Below are 17,602 nucleotides of genomic sequence, written 5' to 3' on the forward strand. Positions count from 1 at the left end.
CCTTCTGGAGATGCCAGCCTACCAGTTCTGCCCCCCTCCCCCACATGGCACCTGGAAGCTTAGACTGGGGGAGGGGGCTGCCCAGTTTCTCAGACTGGGGAGTGGGAGGCAAAGGGTCTCTTGTCGCTCCTTCCAGCTGGCTTTCTTCCCAAAGGAGGGGGGAGAGTGGGGGGGGGGGGCTGCCCTGATGGAGGAGGGGGAGTGAGAACCTTCCCTTAACACGGACCAGCCGGCAGAGCAGCCCCCCAGCGGCAGCCCCCAGCCCGCGCTGCTGCCAATGAGCGAGGCTAAAGGCGGGGCGGGGGCGGGCTTGGCTGTTGGCAGGCGGGGCGGAGGAGGGGAGGGGAGGGGCGTGTGGCTGGTGGAGGGGAGGGGGAGTCCACCCTCCGCTCGATGGGACCCGCCCGCCGCCCGCCCAGGACCAGGGATCGCGGCTCGCAGCCCGGATCGTCCGCTCCTCCGCCTCCAGGTAACCGCTTCGCTGTGCTGGCTCCTCCGCCGGGCTTTGGCTGCTGGGCGGAGCGCATCCTCCAGGGATCCTCCAGAGGGGGGTGGGGGAGAGACGGTGTTAGGAGCCCCCCCCGACCCCCAGGCAGGCAGGGCCGGCCGGCCGTCCCCCACCTGCGCCCCTCGCCGCCTGCCCGCCCGACCCGCGGCATCCCGAAGGTTGCGCTGCGCCCCCGAACCTGGCCAGGATGCCCCCACGGCGCCCGCTGGCCGGAAAGCCCTGGCTTTGCCCCCCCCCGCCCCCCGAGGGCCGAAGGGTCTCCTGGTTAGAGCCCCGGGGGTCTTCTCGCCCGCTTTCCTCCCCAGAAGCCCAGAGATGCGCTAAGTCGGGTCCAGGCCGGGGATGAGAATTGGGGAGGCGGGTGGGGGGCGGGATGCGGAGTCGTGGGAACTCGTGGCCCCAGCCTCCCATCCACCTAGGTACCACTCTTCCATCTCTTCTCCCTGGGGGTGGCCACGATTCACGGGGACCGACTTCGGGCGGGTTTCCCAAGTCCACCTTCCAGGGACGCGTTCCGATGTTTGGTTTTTGCGCAACAAAAAGAAAAGAAAAGAAAAAAGAAAAGAATAGAAAGAAAGGATCTGGGCTTGTTGAAAAGAAAAGGCGAGCTTAGAGGTCGTGCGAACTGAAGCCCTCGGAGTTGAGCAACCAGGAAGGGGGGGTGATGGGGAGGGGGAGACAGAGGAGGGGGGAGGCGTCTCTCTTTTCTTCCCCTGCTGGACTTGAATCTCTATAATAATAATAATAATAATAATAATAATTTAATTTGTATACCGCCCTTCTCCCGGAGGACTCAGGGCGGTGAACAGGCAGATAAAATAAGGACAATACATTCAATAAAAACAATATTATAAAAAACTTATTCCAATAGCCTAAATTTAAAATACAATACAAAATATAAAATAAACCCCAATAAAATCCATATTTAAAACCCTATCTCTCGCCTCCCCAGGGATCGTTTGCTGCCTTGGAAGCTCAGATTTAGACCTTCCCCCAGTTCGGCTCTTGGTCAAGATTGCTGATCTCAGGAGGAGCCCCATGAAGTGGGGGAGGGGAGGTGGGGGGAGGAAGGAAGGCAGGAAGGGGAAAAAGAGGAAGCTGGGCTGGCAGGCAGCTGCAAGGGTTGCCTTTCGCTCTGGCAGTCTGGGTGGCGAGTAAGACGTGGTGGGGTCACTTCCTCTTGGAGACACCCGATCACACTGTTGGTGCAAGAACCATTTGGAGCACACTTGGCGCCTTGTGTTTCCGCAGGAGCCTTGCAGGTGAAATGCATAAAGACCCTCTTTCCTTCCTCCCTTCTTCCATCCTTACTTCCCTTCTTCTTTCCTTCCTTCCTTCCCTCCCTCACTGTCCCTTCTTCCTTCCTTCCTTCCCTTCTTCTTTCCTTCCCTCCCTTCCTCCCTCCCTCCTTCCTTCCTTCCTTCTTTCCTTCCTTCCTTCCCTCCCTCCCTCCCTCCCTCCTTGCCTGCTTCCTTCCTTCCTTCCCTCCCTCCTTCCTTCCTTCCTTCCTTCCCTCCCCCCTTCCCTCCCTCCCTGCTTCCTTCCTTCCTTCCTTCCTTCCTTCCTTCCTTCCTTCCTTCCTCCCTCCCTTCCCTCCTTCCCTCCCTCCCTGCCTGCTTCCTTCCTTCCTTCCTTCCTTCCTTCCTTCCTTCCTTCCTTCCTTCCTTCCTTCCTTCCTTCCTTCCTTCCTTCCTTCCTAAAATTGCACTAGACTAGACTATTAGCCAAGTGAATGATTGTTGTGATTGTGGGTTGTTCTTAAATGACCGGAGTTGTAGTCATAATGAACAAATGGAGTGTGGAAGCACGCTAGGCATGGCGGTACTTGATAATAACTTCAGGCGTCCTGTATTTATTTTCCTCCTACTTTGTTCTATTCCCGTTTGATTTTTTTTGACCCAAAGGTAGAAGTTTCCTTCTGATGCTATCTATGCAGGTAGTTCTCAGCTTAACAACAGTTTGTTTAGTGACCGTTCAAAGTTTGCAACAGCACTGGAACATGGGAATTTACGGCCGTTTTTCACAGTTATGACTTTTGCAGCATTCCCATAATCCTCTGATCCACATTCAGACGCTTGGCAACTGGTTCATACTTACGTCTGTCTTTTCCCTTTTGTGACCTTCCAACAAGCAAAGTCAATGGGGAAGACCAGATTCACTTAACAACCGGATTACTAACCTATCAACCCGCCATGATTCGTTTAACAACGGTGGCAAGAAAGGTTGTAAAATGGGGGCAAAACTCACTTAAGGAATGTTTCCCTAAGGAACGGAAATGTTGAACTCGGTTGTGGTCCTAAGTTGAGGACTAACTGTACCAGCTGTTGTTTTTCTGAAGGTTTCGTCTTCTGGTTTTGCTTTAAAAAAGTTGGCAAAATAATTGGAAATGTTTATTTAGCTGGAGTTTTACCTGGATAACTTGTCGGTTTTACGGGCAGCTGATCTGCAACCTCGTATTTCACCAAGTTACGTTCTAGAACAGGGGTCTCCAACCTTGGGAACTTTAAGACTTGTGGACTTCAACTCCCAGAATTCCTCAACCAACAACTCCCAGGAATTCTGGGAGTTGAAGTCCACAAGTCTTAAAGTTCCCAAGGTTGGAGACCCCTGTTCTAGAATGTTGCCACTCTTTATATCATTAAGAGCCTCTGGTGGCTCAGACTGCTAAGACAGTCTGTTATTAACAGCAGCTGCTTGCAATTACTGCAAGTTCAAGTCCCACCAGGCCCAAGGTTGACTCAGCCTTCCATCCTTTATAAGGTAGGTAAAATGAGGACCCAGATTGTTGGGGGCAATAAAAGTTGACTTTGTATATAATATACAAATGGATGAAGACTATTGCTTGACATAGTGTAAGCCGCCCTGAGTCTTCGGAGAAGGGCGGGATATAAATGCAAATAAAAAAAAAACCTTGCTCCATGCCTGAATATTGAGAGTCTCGATCAGAAGACCAGCTCCTCGGCACTGAATATGGGCAATTTCCAACTAAGATGCAGCACATCTGCGAGATTCCAGATGGGGGAAGGCTCTTATCGTTCCTTAACCGATTTGCCGATTTATTTCCAAACTCCGAAGGCCTCTTGAATTGGGGGAATGGCTGCTGCTTCAAGCTGCTGCTCTTCTAACACGTGTTTCCTTAACGGTGAGATGTTTCAACAACGTCTTACTCACAGTCCCTTCTAATAATCAGGAAGCTTTGAACTACTGCATCAGGAAATGCCTCCCCTGCCTACATCTGTTGTAGAAAAGGGTGCAAACAGCTTGCACATCCCTGTTGTTAGGTCTAAGGCAGGGCTCTGCAACCTTAAACACTTAAAAGAGCCATTTGGACCCGTTTCCCACAGAAAACACCGGGAGCCACAAAACCCTTCCCGTGCCTGACTATTTCTTGAGCGGCCACAAAACTAGCATATGTAGTTGAATTAAACTTTCTGTTTTCTTCTGAAACTTTTCTTTTCTTGGATTTATCCATGGTTGGCCTACCAGGGGTTGAAAAGCTCATTAAATTGCATGGTGGTGGATGTCACACATTGGCGGTTGTGATGCATATTCTGAGTGACAGGGAGCCGCAGCAGAGGGGTGAAAGAGCCACATGCGGCTCCAGAGCTGCAGGTTGCTGATCCCTGGTCTAATGGGGTATAGGAATTGCGTAGAACGGGGGCCTCCAAACTTGGCAACTTTTAAGACTTGTGGACTTCAACTCCCAGAATCCCCCATGTGGCCTGAGCTGATCATGAAAGAAAAGAAGGGCTTTGCATACAAACCGAAGCTCCTGATGGGCTCAGAAAATTGCTAGATATCAGAACGGTTATCCGGTTACTTTGCAATCCCGTAGTAAATCTCTAGGAACCGGAATTTTAGTTGATTTAGCAGGAAGGACAATGAAACGGTGCCTCCTTTAAATTAGCCTGCTGGGGGGGGAAAACACACACACACACAGTCACTTCAGCAAGAGGTGCCAGAAGTAGTCTTGATTTAGTTCGAAAGGACTTGTAAACCTTCTTCTGGTTCCCATCCCAAATTCCTGAGTGGAGAGACACCATGTTTGTCCATTCTGGGCTGTGTCTCAGCCCCGCTTCGCACATGGTTTCCGTTGTCTGTCCTCGAGAAGTTATTGAAAACAAAGTAGATCTGTTCGACTTCGCTTCCTCCCATTCTTGGCTTGGGACTAAGTGGAAAGATGCAGTAAATGGGGATTTTATTTTATGATCCTGGGAATCGAGAAGGCCTGGGTGTCATCCAAACCAAACGAAGGGAATTTAGCGTTCAGAAGTGTTAATATTTATGCTGATGCTCAAAAGCAAATGAGTTAAACGATTCTGAGGAAGATTTTTTTTTTATGATCATAAATTATCCCTACACACGATGCTAGGGGAGGTTTTGATAAACGCAACAATTAAATCCTTCTTTCATTTGTTTTTGCTCCAGGATAATCCAGACCATTCTGTAGTTGCTAAATATTTATCGAACAAAGGCAGAACAAAGCAACAATCCAAAACACAACAAATGCCTCATTTTTAAGTTATCTTTTTGAAGCCTCTTTCTTAGTTCGGAAAGTGACGTTGGTAGCAAGCCAGTTCTTGAGTTGACCACGCTGTGCTCTGAATGACTCTGATGATATTTGACCTACAGTGATATCCGCGGGTGTTTTCTGGCTAATTACTGGAAAATATTTAACTAGTTATTTGACCCTTCGGTCCAGAGATCAGCCTGATTTTGTCCTGAAATGCTTTGGAGTCAGTAAAATACTTTTCCAGTTTTATCTTCCAAGTATTTCCTTCTTGCTGTTTCCAAGCTAGATTAGCAGCAGGGTCCGTAGGATGGATTTAAAAAAAAAAAAAGTCAAGATGGCCGCTGTGTGAACATGTGATCCAAGCCACGCCTACAAGGGGGTGGGGTTTTATGGCGGTTATCTTGCTTTTTTTTTTTTTTCACTCCCCTTGCAAAAAAAAAAAACTAGGATCATTTCCATGTAATCATCTTCTGGGTCTGCAGAGTTATAGAGTGGAAGGAAGAGTGGATATAAATTAATAAAGCAAATATGGAATGCGTGTTCAGCTAAATGAACAACAGTTCATTTAAGGACCACTTAAAGTTACAACAGCCATGAAAAAAGTGACTTATGACCATTTTTCAGCCTTACGTCCATTGCCGCCTCCTCGTTTGGCAACTGACTCACATTTATGACGGTTGCAGTGTCCCTGGGGTCATGGGATCCCCTTTTGCGTCCTTCCAACAAGCAGAGTCAATGGGGAAACCAGATTCACTTAACAACCTTGACGCTAACATAATAGCGATGGTGACTCCCTTAGCAACGGTGATAAAAACGTCATAAACTGGAGCAAAGCAAATAACAACTGTATTGCTTAGCAGATACAGAAAATTTGGACTTGATTGTGGTCACAAGTCAAGGTCTACCTGTATAGACAAATTCCCAGAATCCTATTGGCTGAATTATGGTACCAGAACTGAATTCTCAGAAAGTTTGAGTTGAAACCCTTCTCGTTGTCTTGGCTGACCCAGCCTCTATTCTCCCCGGCTTCTTGGGGGCCTGTTTGTCGGTCAAGTTGTGCTGAGGGAAGATTGTGTAGACAAGGGTTGTCGAGCTTTCGCCGAATCTTTGGACTTTTGGTGTCGTCAGCGGAAGAGCTGCTTGTGAAAGATGTAGGTCGCATCTGCTCCTCAGAAGTTGAACTCTAAGTTTACTTAGAAAAGACAGAGCTGGATAGGATACTCACTGGAACAGAGGATAAATTAATTTTAAAAAATCTATAATTTTATGTTGGGTATTGAGTTAGAAGAAGAACAAGTAAAGGAAACAATGATAGCGTGGGCTAAAAATTTTGGATACTCAATAGATTTAGACAAATGGCAACAGTTATGGGAGAGGAACAATTAACAATGTCCACTGCATATAAAGAAAATCAATATAAAATGTTTTGGTCCATATGAAGGTCCAGTTTACATGTGCTTTATTATCTTCAAGTGCAGGGGGACAAACTGCATATAAAGAAAATCAATATAAAATGTTTTATAGATGGCACATGCCTCCTGAAAAACTGGCAAAAATGTTTAAAGATAAATCTGCTAAATGTTGGAAATGTCACCAGTTACTTTATATCTTATTATCACATGTTGTGGACATGCCCAGAAGCTAAAAATTATTGGAATAAAATAAAGACATGGTTAGAAGAAATGACCCAACAACATATTGATTTAATAGGAGCTGTTCCTGTTGGATATTCTCCCAGAGAAAATTAGTCAAGAAAATATTTCCTTGATTATACATGTAATAACAGCAGCAAGAATTGTTTTTGCACATAACTGGAAAACAGAGAAAATACCCCTGGAAGGAGAAGTTATCAAAAAAAAAAATTAGATTGTGTAGAAATGAATAGATTAACTTTGATGATCAAAGAAAGAGAGGATTCAGAATATTTTAAGATATGGGATCAATTTTACCATGGGTTAGAAGAAATGACCCAACAACATATTGATTTAATAGGAGATGTTCCTGTTGGGTATTCTCCCAGAGAAAATTAGTCAAGAAAATATTTCCTTGATTATACATGTAATAACAGCAGCAAGAATTGTTCTTGCACAAAACTGGAAAACAGAGAAAATACCCCTGGAAGAAGAAGTTACCAAAAAAAAATTAGATTGTGCAGAAATGAATAGATCAACTTTGATGATCAAAGAAAGAGAGGATTCAGCATATTTTTAAGATATGGGATCAATTTTACCATTGGTTGGAAAAAAGATACGAATAAGTAAATAGATAACTATGTAAGAAAATGGTGTAATTAGAATACTGAATTAGTGGAAAAAACTGTAACAGACTAAACTGAAAAGCCAGGAAGAAACCACCGAGATGTCACAGGGAAGAAATGACTGATGTACTAAATGTTTGTTTGTTTATAAAAAAAAAAACTTCATTTATTTAAGAACCTGAAGTGGGTCGGGCCCCGCTTTCAGTGGCTGGGGCTTGCCACCTTCTGCCTTCATAGCCCTTCCTGTGGCAGACATCCAGCAGAAAGCAGGATGACTTGGCATTGTGGGCGGAAGCGCCTGGCTGGCTAAGCTGCGCCTGGCTGAAACCCTGGTTTCTTTCTCAGAAGCAACAGGGAGGGTTAATCTGTGGGGCTGCTGGGTGTTTTACTGCTGAGGGGGAGAGAGAGAGAGCAATGGGTGGAGAAACAAGCAATAGGGCTCCAGGTGCCCCATGAACTGCAAGAAGGAGAAGGGGAGAGGTGTCCCTGGGGCCTCCTCCACAGGTGAGCTCACCTGAAAGAACTTACTTAGAAGACTTAGAATAACTTTATTGTCACTTTGAATGCACACCAATTGGCATGCATTAAAATGAAATCTCATTGCATACAGCACTTAAAGGGTTACTACCACCAATACACACTACATAAGATAAATACAGAATTAAATACTACATAAGATAAATACAGAATACATAAATAAATACAGAATTATGTATATACTCACATATATTACATGACACAGAGAAACAACACAGTCTAGTTCGGATGTCACAGAAGCTTTTATTTATACTAAGGTATAAATTAACAGATTAACAATGCCCTACAGGGTCATCTAGTCCAACCCCCCGCCAAGGCAGGAGACCCTATTACACCATTTCAGACAAATAGTTATATATAACAGAATAACAGAGTTGGAAGGGACCTTGTAGGTCATCTAGTCCAACCCCCCGCCCAAGCAGGAGACCTACACCATTTCTGACAGATGGCAGCCCAGTCACTCCTTGAAAGCCTCCAGGGATGAAGCTCACACAACTTCCGAAGGCAACTTCTGTTCCATGGGTTGATGGTTCTCACTGTCAGAAAATTCCTCCTTATTTCCAGGTTGAATCTCTCCTTGGTCAGTTTCCATCCATTATTCCTTGTCTGGCCTTCAGGTGCTTTGGAAAACAGCTTGATCCCCTTCCTCCTCTCTGGGGCAGCCCCTCAAATATTGGAAGACTGCTATCCTGTCTCCCCTGGTCCTTCTCTTCACTGGACTAGCCATGCCCAGTTCCTGCAACCATTCTTCGTATGTTTTAGCCTCTAGTCCCCTCATCATCCTGGTTGCTCTAGAATAGATATTTAGATATTGCAATCTACATATTGCACTAGATGTTTCTAGTGTCAACCCTTTAATGTAGACCAGACTATACTTTACTGAGATAGGCTACACAATAATAGTTTTGCAAACTTGTCTATCTCTCCCCTCCCCTCCCCTCCTTGTAATTAAATTCTCCCAACCTCTGAACTGAGCATCAAAGTCTGTAAGGAGGTCATGGTTGTCCTTTGGGACTGAACTTAGCATGTTTCTTCTGCTCCTAACGGCCTCTGAATTCCTTCTCCAAGATCGCCTCCTTGGTTCCTTATGTCTAGAGATTGCTCCACTAGTGACAAGAAAGCGCTCTCCAACATCTCCGAGGCTTCCATGGGAATAATCAGGGACCTGCTTCTCCATAAATCCAGCTCCAGGGCTTAGTGCTTTTGTCTCTGAAGTCGGTCTCCCAAGTTCTCTCTTTTTTTTTTTTAGTAAAAAAGTTTTATTTTTACAATCATGTCAAACAATTCATTCAATGTACAGTTATATACATTTAGTCGGGCCTGCCCAGTCACCACCCCCCTTGTTAACACTCCCCTCTTCTACCTTCTTTTACTATCCAAACCTTCCTCTCCTTCTCTTATCTACATCCTCTCCTCCCTCCACCCTACACCTAGTCTCCCAAGTTCTCATCATCATCTTCATCGAAATGGAGACTGAATGGCTACAACAATTTAAATTCAAAACGATGCTCTCATTCCAGAAGAAACAGTGAATAAGTGGGCTAAAGATCCTCCTGTAAGGCTGAATTGGCAGATTCCTTATCAAGCCTCTAGGGAGCCCAAGGCCAAGTTCTGATTGAAAAAAATGAGCATTTCTCACCCAGAGCAGGAACACAAAGTTATCTTCCGGATAATTTAAATCAAACGTTTAGTGTTCTGATAGACAGAAAATTGTGCTCTCTAAAGCAGACACTCCTTTGTCTAGATTCAGTTCTTCTTTCTTCCATTCCTCCTTTCCCTTTCTCCCCATCTTCTTTTTTTTTAAAAAATAAGGCTCCTTAGTTCTTTGGTATCCCTGACCTGCTCAGGGTGAGGACAATTAACCTGCTTCTTAGAGACTAAAAACATTTTTCTTTGGAGTAGCTGACACTCACTTTTTCTTTGCTGCACAAGCCTGATCGGACTGCCTGCCTCAGAGATAGGTGGTACTGTGTGTGATGGCAGCCAAAAAAGCCAACACAATCCTAAACTGCATTAACAGAGAGATAGAATCAAGATCAAGGAAAGTACCAATACCACTGTATAAAGTGGTAGTAAGTGTGCTTAGTAAGAGCACACCTAGAATACTGCATCCAGTTTTGGTCCCCACACTATAAAAAAGATGTTGAGACTCTAGAAAGAGTGCAGAGAAGAGCAACCAGGATGATGAGGGGACTGGAGGCTAAAACCTATGAAGAACGGTTGCAGGAACTGGGCATAGCTAGTCTGGTGAAGAGAAGGACCAGGGGAGACAGGATAGCAGCCTTCCAGTATTTGAGGGGCTGTCAGTGAGAAGAGGGGGTCAAGCTATTTTCCAAAGCACCCAAAGGCCAGACAAGGAATAATGGATGGAAACCCATTAAGGAGAGATTCAACCTAGAAATAAGGAGAAATTTCCTGACAGTGAGAACAATCAACCCATGGAACAGAAGTTGCCTTCAGAAGTTATGGGAGCTTCATCACTGGAGGCTTTTGAGAAGAGACTGGACTGCCATCTGTCAGGGATGGTGTAGGGTCTCCTGTTTGGGCAGGGGGAGTAGACTAGAAGACCTACAGGGTCCCTTCCAATTCTGTTAATCTGTAATCTATAATCTGCCAAAAATTCCTTTCTGTCAAGAGATGCAGCCCAGGACGGTGGCTGGTCCTGAATCTGTTTGTTATTCGCAAGATACGTTATCTTGAATTTCCCGGTGCCTCATAATGTCATTATATTTACAATATTTGGAAGACTGGCCTGTGAAATTTCTAGGCCTTTCTTCTCAAAGGAGAGGACTCCAGTATCTCAACAAGAACAGTCAATAGATAGCTGGAACACAGGAATTCCGCGGTTGGAATGAATGTTAAACGTTCTAGGGGGGAAAAAATCCACTTTTCCATTTTTTTAAGTGTACGATAACTTGAGAGATCTCAGTGGCCGTGTACTTTGTGAAGTCAGCTTGCATGGTTGGCTGATGATTCACAGTTTGCATTCATGCGAGCATTCATTGTCTGCAGCCTCCCATAGTTAAGAAGTAGCTCAGAACGATTATGGAGAAGTTATTTGACTTGGTTCTTTGGGGGAGGAAGATCTTGAAGCATAAACTCATCAAGCAATGTGGACTCAGTAATTAAAAAAAAACATAAACGTAAAAATAACCAAGGTTAGCTCTTGTGCCAATGTGGGCATTAAATCTTTAACTGTCCTCGTGTTGTGTGAACCCCCAAAAAAACCCTAATTGAATAGACCATGATTTGGTTAAATTCGGGGTCTCCAAAACTTGGCAATTTAAGACTTGTGGACTTCAACTCCCAGAATTTCCCCCGGCCAGTTGCCAAGTTGGGAGACCCCTGAGTTAAATGAAAATCTTCGTTTCAGATGACATTTATGTTATGGGAATGTTACTTTCAATATTTTGCCTTTATATTGCAGAAAAATAGCCTCGAAAAGGGAGGCTCCTCCAGGATTTTTTCAGCTCCTAGCTAGCCTTTCCCGAAATTTTCATATATTTATTTGAGAAAGAATGGATTATTCAACTGCTAGATCGTGGAGATTCCTGGTTTTTTAAAACGATGAAAAACAAACTTCTAGCATTTGCCACACCAGGGATAAGTGTGGGCCAGTGAGATTTAGCCCCACTGAATGGGGCAGAATTAGATCTTGGCAGTGAGGAATTTCACCCTTTTCGCCCGCCTTCTTGCCCTTCGCTAATTAGGGTTTATTGATTTAGAGGCAGATGGCAAAGCTTTTGAAATTATGAGAATGGCATAAATTATACAAAGCAAAGCAGAAAGAGAGAGAGAGAGACGTAGGCTGTAATTTAGTCTGAATGGCATCTTTGCTGGATTCCCCAGACAAAACTTCCAGTGTTTTGTTCAGTGGTAGATTGGAAGCCTTGTTCCATGTCAGCGAAGGCACTGAGGCGACACTGGTTTTTAGGAAGGGAGTGGGGGGCTTTGGGGGTGCCACTCTGGTGACCTTATCAACCGGCAGCCTTTGCGTCAGGGGCTGAGCTAACCCTCCAGGCAGGGTATATGACAATGAGTCAGTGCAAGAATTGTTTAGCTAGCAAAGCATATCTCACTGCTGTGCAAGGGTGAAATGCTCCCGATTCGGTCCGGTTTGCCCGAACCGGTAGTAAAAAAGGCTGCTGGTTCTCCTGAACTGGTAGTAAAAATGCTTTTAAAAAGGTACAAAAAAGGCTCTGATGATCACAGCTGAGTTGCATGATCATTAGAGCCTTTTTTTTATCTTTTAAAAGCATTTTTTACAACCTATTCGCCCAAATGGGTTGTAAAAAAATGCTTTTAAAAGGTTAAAAAAAGGGTCTGACAATCACAGATGAGCTGCCTGATCGTCAGAGCCTCTTTTTTTTACTTTTAAAAGCACTTTTTACAACCTATTCTCCAGAATTAAGAATTAAAGGGACCAAGGTTAGAGACCCCTGGGTGTTCTGTCCCCCCTTGCCTCCATCCGAGCAATGGCTTAATTAGCCGGCACTATCAGCTCTGGCAGCAAACTAGCGAGCGTCTGCCAAGTGACTCTGTTATCTCCCTCGATGCCGATGAGTCACCCAGGAACAAACAGTACTTCAGCTCTTACTTAATCAGTTGATTTGCCTGCTACGAAGAGGCACAGCAGCTCTTGCTGCCTTTATATCCTGTGGGGTGTGGCTCCATGACTCAGCATTTCTTAGACCTGCCCCACCCCTGCTTCTGTTGTTCCCGCCTCTCCTGCCTACGAAACCTAGGGTCCAGCCAGGCCTGATTGCCATCAGCTGGATCTGAAGGCATGGCCTGGTGGGGGGGAAGAGTCAGGGGACGGAGGCCTGGTTATCTCCTCCACCTGGCCTACCTCTGTCTCCTGGAGCTGAGCTAGGGAAGCCGGTGCTCCCGAGGTAAGTCCTGACGGCCCTTCCCCCTCACTTTCCAAGTCACTTTCTGGCAGGAGACTCGGCTCAGGGGGCGCAGACACAACACCTGGGCTAGCCTCTGTGAAGAGATTTCAGAGATGGGCCTCATTGTCTGCAGCCTTCCATAGTTAAGGCTGTCACCTTACCTTTTCTTTTACTGTGCCTTGTTGCTGTCCCTGGAAGGTCATCTCGTGCTTGAGAAGGAATGGGCAGTCAAAGACACACCTGTGACTCTCGTACCTTTTCAAGAACTCTTCATCCTACCTTGTGTCTCTTTTAGACTCGGGACAAAACCCCTGGATGTTTGCAAGGAGCTTCGGCCCTCCATGGTTCTGTGTTTCCCAATATTGCTGGAGACTGTAAGAAGAACAACAAAATAACAGAACAATAGAGTTGAAAGGAGCCTTGGAGGTCTTCTAGTCCAGCCCTCTGCTCAAGAAGGAGACCCTATACCAGAGGTCTTCAAACTTGGCAGCTTTAAGACGGGTGGACTTCAACTCCCAGAATTCATGTCTTAAAGCGGCCAAGTTTGAAGACCTCTGCCCTATAGCATCTCAGACAGTGTCTAGTCTCTTCTTGAAAGCCTCCAGTGATGCAGCACCCACAACTTCTGGAGGCAAGCAGTTCCACTGATTAATGGTTCTCACTGTTAGGAAGTTTCTCCTTAATTCCAGGTTGCTTCTCTACTTGATTAGTTTCCATCCGTTGTCTCTGGAGATTCTCAGTCCTCCAGGTCCTGGTTGTCCCAAAGGTGCTTTTTCAAGAGGCAACTGGACTTCCTGGTTTTTTCTTTGAAGACGTTTCGCTTCTCATCCAAGAAGAACGACAAAAAGGAGAGTTGAAGAAGTTTCTTGGGTGAGAAGGAACACGTCTTCAAAGAAAAACCAGAAAGTCCAGTTGCCTCTTGAAGAAGCACCTTTGGGATTTCCATCCATTGCTTCTGCTTTCTGGAGGTTTGGAAAATAGCTTGACTCTCTCTTCTTTGTGGCAGCCCCTCAAATATTGGAAGACTGCTATCATGTCACCCCCTAATCCTTCTTTTCTCCAAACTAGCCAAACCCAAACCCTGCAGCCATTCTTCCTATGCTTTAGCCTTCCCTCCCCTCATCAACTTTTGCTTCACACTCTCTCCCCTGGTGCTTTGGAAACCTTTCCCGGCAGTATCTTGGGGAGTCTGGTGTGGGGGGAACCCCTGGCAGATGCCGAGCTGTCTGCTTGTGAAGGACAAAGGCCGCCTGACTCGGAGGCCCAGCAGCTGCCATCCTTGCACGTGATAGGCCTGCATTTCTCACAGGGGTTTTGTGCGTGTCCCGAATAATTGTGCAACTTGGTATTCTCTTTGCAGGCCGGCCTCTTGTTCTTCAGTCCTGGGACGATGACACTGAAGGGTGATTTCACAGTCGCGTGCAAATGGTTTCCCAGGGATTCTCTGGCCACCAACATTGGTGTTTCCTTGGCAAAAAAAAAAAAAAATAGGGTGCCTTGGATGCATTTTGGAACGGCTGCTGCCTGATTTTCTGCTGGCCTCCTTAAATGTAGAGAGCAGGGAAAAAGAAGGAACACTTTTAATGCTTTTAATGCTTTAATGCTTTTAAAAGAAAAGAAAAGGCTTTTTTTTTTTGCCTTTAAAAGAAAAAAAAGCCTCTGACAATCAGGCAACAGAGCCTTTTAAAAGCATTTTCGGCCGAAGAGGTTGTAGGAAAAATGCTTTTAAAAGCCTCTGACGATCCCAGCTGAGCCGCGCAATCATCAGAGGCTTTTTTTTTTACTTTTAAAAGCATTTTTTCAGCCGAAGAAAAAATGCTTTTAAAAGTAAAAAAAAACCCAACAACCATCTGATGATCACGTGGCTCAGCTGGGAATGAGGACCCAGATTGTTGGGGGCAATAAAGTTGACTTTGTATATAATATACAAATGGATGAAGACTATTGCTTGACACAGTGTAAGCCGCCCTGAGTCTTTGGAGAAGGGCGGGATATAAATGCAAATAAAAAAAATGAGGGGGATAGGGATTTTTGCTACTGGTTCTCCGAACCACCCACCGCCATCGCTACCGGATCGGGAGATCCAGTCTGAACCAGGAGCATTTCACCCCTGGGAGGAGCTCATGCAACTGTAAGGGGGAAATGACATGATGGGGAGGAGGGCCCTGCAGTGCAGGGGGTTGTGACATTTTCTCGTGAATGACAAATGGCAACATTTGCATTCTTTCCTCAAAGATGCTACACAGCAGGTGATGCCCTTTGTCCCCCTGCAGATGCCAGGCAGAGATGCCCAGGGGGATGGTGAGGCCCATAGGGCCCTTTCCCATAGCAACAACTCTGTTCTTGCTTGGCACCCATTTCTAAACACATATACACACCCCTATTTATTGTGGCATCATGTTATAACTTTCCTTTGATTTTGAGTTCACTCGTGGCTCCCATATAACACCGATCCTGCGCAGGCTGCACTGGCTACCTGTGGTTTTCCGAGTGCACTTCAAGGTGTTGGTTACCACCTTTAAAGCGCTCCATGGCATAGGACCGGGATATCTTCAGGACCGCCTTCTGTTACCACATGCCTCCCACCGGCCGGTACGCTCCCATAGAGAGGGTCTCCTCGGGGTGCCGTCAGCCAAACAGTGCAGGCTGGCAACCCCCAGGGGGAGAGCCTTCTCTGTGGGGGCACCTACCCTCTGGAATTAGCTTCCCCCAGGACTTCGACAACTTCCAGACCTCCGGACCTTTCGCCGCGAGCTTAAAACATATCTATTCTTTCGAGCAGGACTGGCTTAATAGGGTTTTTTAAATATGGATTTTATTGGGGTTTATTTTATATTTTGTATTGTATTTTAAATTTAGGCTATTGGAATAAGTTTTTTAAATAGTGTTTTTATTGAAATGTATCGTATTATTTTATTTGCCTATTCACCGCCCTGAGTCCTTCGGGAGAAGGGCGGTATAAAAATTAAATTATTATTATTATTATTATTATTATTATTATTATTATTATTATTATTATTATTATTATTATTCAGCTGATGTTGTGACCCAGGCCCAAGTAGGTAATAGTAGACGCAATCAGTTCAAAAATAGACTTTATTAGAGCAGCTGAGAATTAAACTCATTCTCAGTGTAGTCCAAACTAAATCAAAGCAAATTCTACATAACACAATTCTTCAGTCTTATCACTGGTCTAATTAGGCAAACTACCAAAGGCTTTTCTTGGCAAAAGTTCAAAAGCAGAAGACACCGACAAGAAATAAATGCAGCAAGACAAGGCTATCAATGTTGATTTCTGACAAAGAGCCCAAATGCCATTGCTGGTCTTTTAAGCCTTATGGGAGGGGCCAATTATCTCTTGGTCCTACTCCCAAGTCATCCTCTTTGCTTGAGTTGCTCTTGCCTTCTGGCAGCTCTTCTCATGTGTGCATTAAGAACAGGCCCCTCCTGTTCCTCTGCCTCACGACTGTCAGCCTCTGGAGGCTCTGGAGTCCGCACATCACTCCCCGATGGCCCTGGCCCCACCTCAGCCTCCGACACAGAGCCCTCATCTGGGCCTTCCCCAGCCTTCAGGACTGGCCCATGTTCTTCCTCAGCCTCATCGCTGTCCGACTCGGACCCCATCAGCCCATCCAGAATCTGCATTTTGGAAAAAGCTTTGCTGCTTTTTTGAATGTTTATAGTGCTCATCTCAGAAGCAAGCCAGCAAACTCTGGTGGAAGGAAAGTCAGATTCTCCCTAAAACATCCAGAAAAAGGTCAGAGGTTTCCCAGATACTTCTGGGAACTGTGCCTTCTTTCACAGTCTCTTGGGAGGGAGGAATTGTTGATTTGAAGGAGGTAAGAGAAGGCAGGATATTGTCCAGGCTCTGTTCCGCTGTTTTCACCCATAGATGCAAAAGGGCAGGATTTGCTTCCATGGGTCCAGGGATAACGGAGTTGAAGGCTAACCTTCCAAGCTCCCAGTGTGGGGAGAAACCAGACTGGACAAGGAAAGCTGCCTTATTGTAATCTGAGAACAAACATCTGGATCAACCAAAATTCTTTGCTTGGGAAAGCAAATTCCTCTATGCAGATGTCCTATGCATCTGCTAGCTGTTTTTTTTTATTATTATTATTGTTGTTCATGGCAAAGTCAGCCAGATGTTTAGAACGGATCTGGCATTTTTGTCCATCTGTTGACTCCACTACCCACCCGATTTGCTTCCGTACATGGAGAGACCCTGTTTTCGTGGGTGCCTGGGGTCTCCTTCATCTGGCTCCGATGCCCCCTCCGATGTCCCCCCCTTCACCTGGGAGCATCTAGCCAGACTCCCCAAAGGTCTGGTGGAGCCTCCTGGCCATGACATGCGTTTTGTTGCGCTAGTTATGAGACCCGGCAGGAAATGCAGAGTGGAGAATGCAGCTGCTTTTCTGGGGCATTGTGATATTATTAGTACTTCTACTCCCTTTTTCTCCTGGCCTTCCTTCGGGGAAAAAACAAAATCTTTGCGGATGCAGCGCCAGCCTTACGCTGCTGGGCTTCCTGCTTTAGGGTTGTTGTTTTTTGCCAATTACGAGAATAAATGAATAATAATCTCTTGTCTTGTGAACACCTGTGAATAATAGAGCTCGGGGAGAAGAACGCCAAAGAATTGCAGCAAGAATGTTTCGTGTGTTGCGGAACCAGAGAGGCGCATAAGAAAACGATTCCTCGTTTTAGAACTTTGCTCTTTTTAACCTTAACAATTAGGCTTAAAGCTGGCAAAGGGGTGCTTGGATTTTTAGAAGCCGGATAGAAAAAGTCTGAATAAGACCCTCCAATGCTTTTGGACTGAGGATTCAGTCATTGAGGGGCTTGTAAGTCTGATGCATTCACTAGGTCAGGGGTCTGCAAACTTGGCTCTTTTAAGACTT

At 45.6% G+C, this 17,602-nt stretch overlaps 1 protein-coding gene across 4 annotated transcripts in view; it reads left to right on the forward strand.

Annotated features, from left to right (window-relative positions):
* The first annotated feature begins 390 nt into the window (after nucleotides 1–390).
* RASSF2 (Ras association domain family member 2) overlaps nucleotides 391–17,602 on the forward strand; it is a 47,131-nt gene continuing 29,919 nt past the window's right edge. For 2 of the 4 annotated variants that reach the window (XR_009156449.1, XM_058194123.1), the window contains exon 1: nucleotides 403–469. The gene's annotated coding sequence lies outside the window, so the exon portion shown is untranslated. Of the gene's footprint in view, nucleotides 470–1,658; nucleotides 1,771–17,602 lie in introns of those variants that run through there. The other 2 variants (XM_058194124.1, XM_058194125.1) reach the window with 2 other exon arrangements.

This window comes from Ahaetulla prasina, chromosome 9 (assembly GCF_028640845.1).
Source record: "Ahaetulla prasina isolate Xishuangbanna chromosome 9, ASM2864084v1, whole genome shotgun sequence".
Lineage (NCBI taxonomy): Eukaryota > Metazoa > Chordata > Lepidosauria > Squamata > Colubridae > Ahaetulla > Ahaetulla prasina.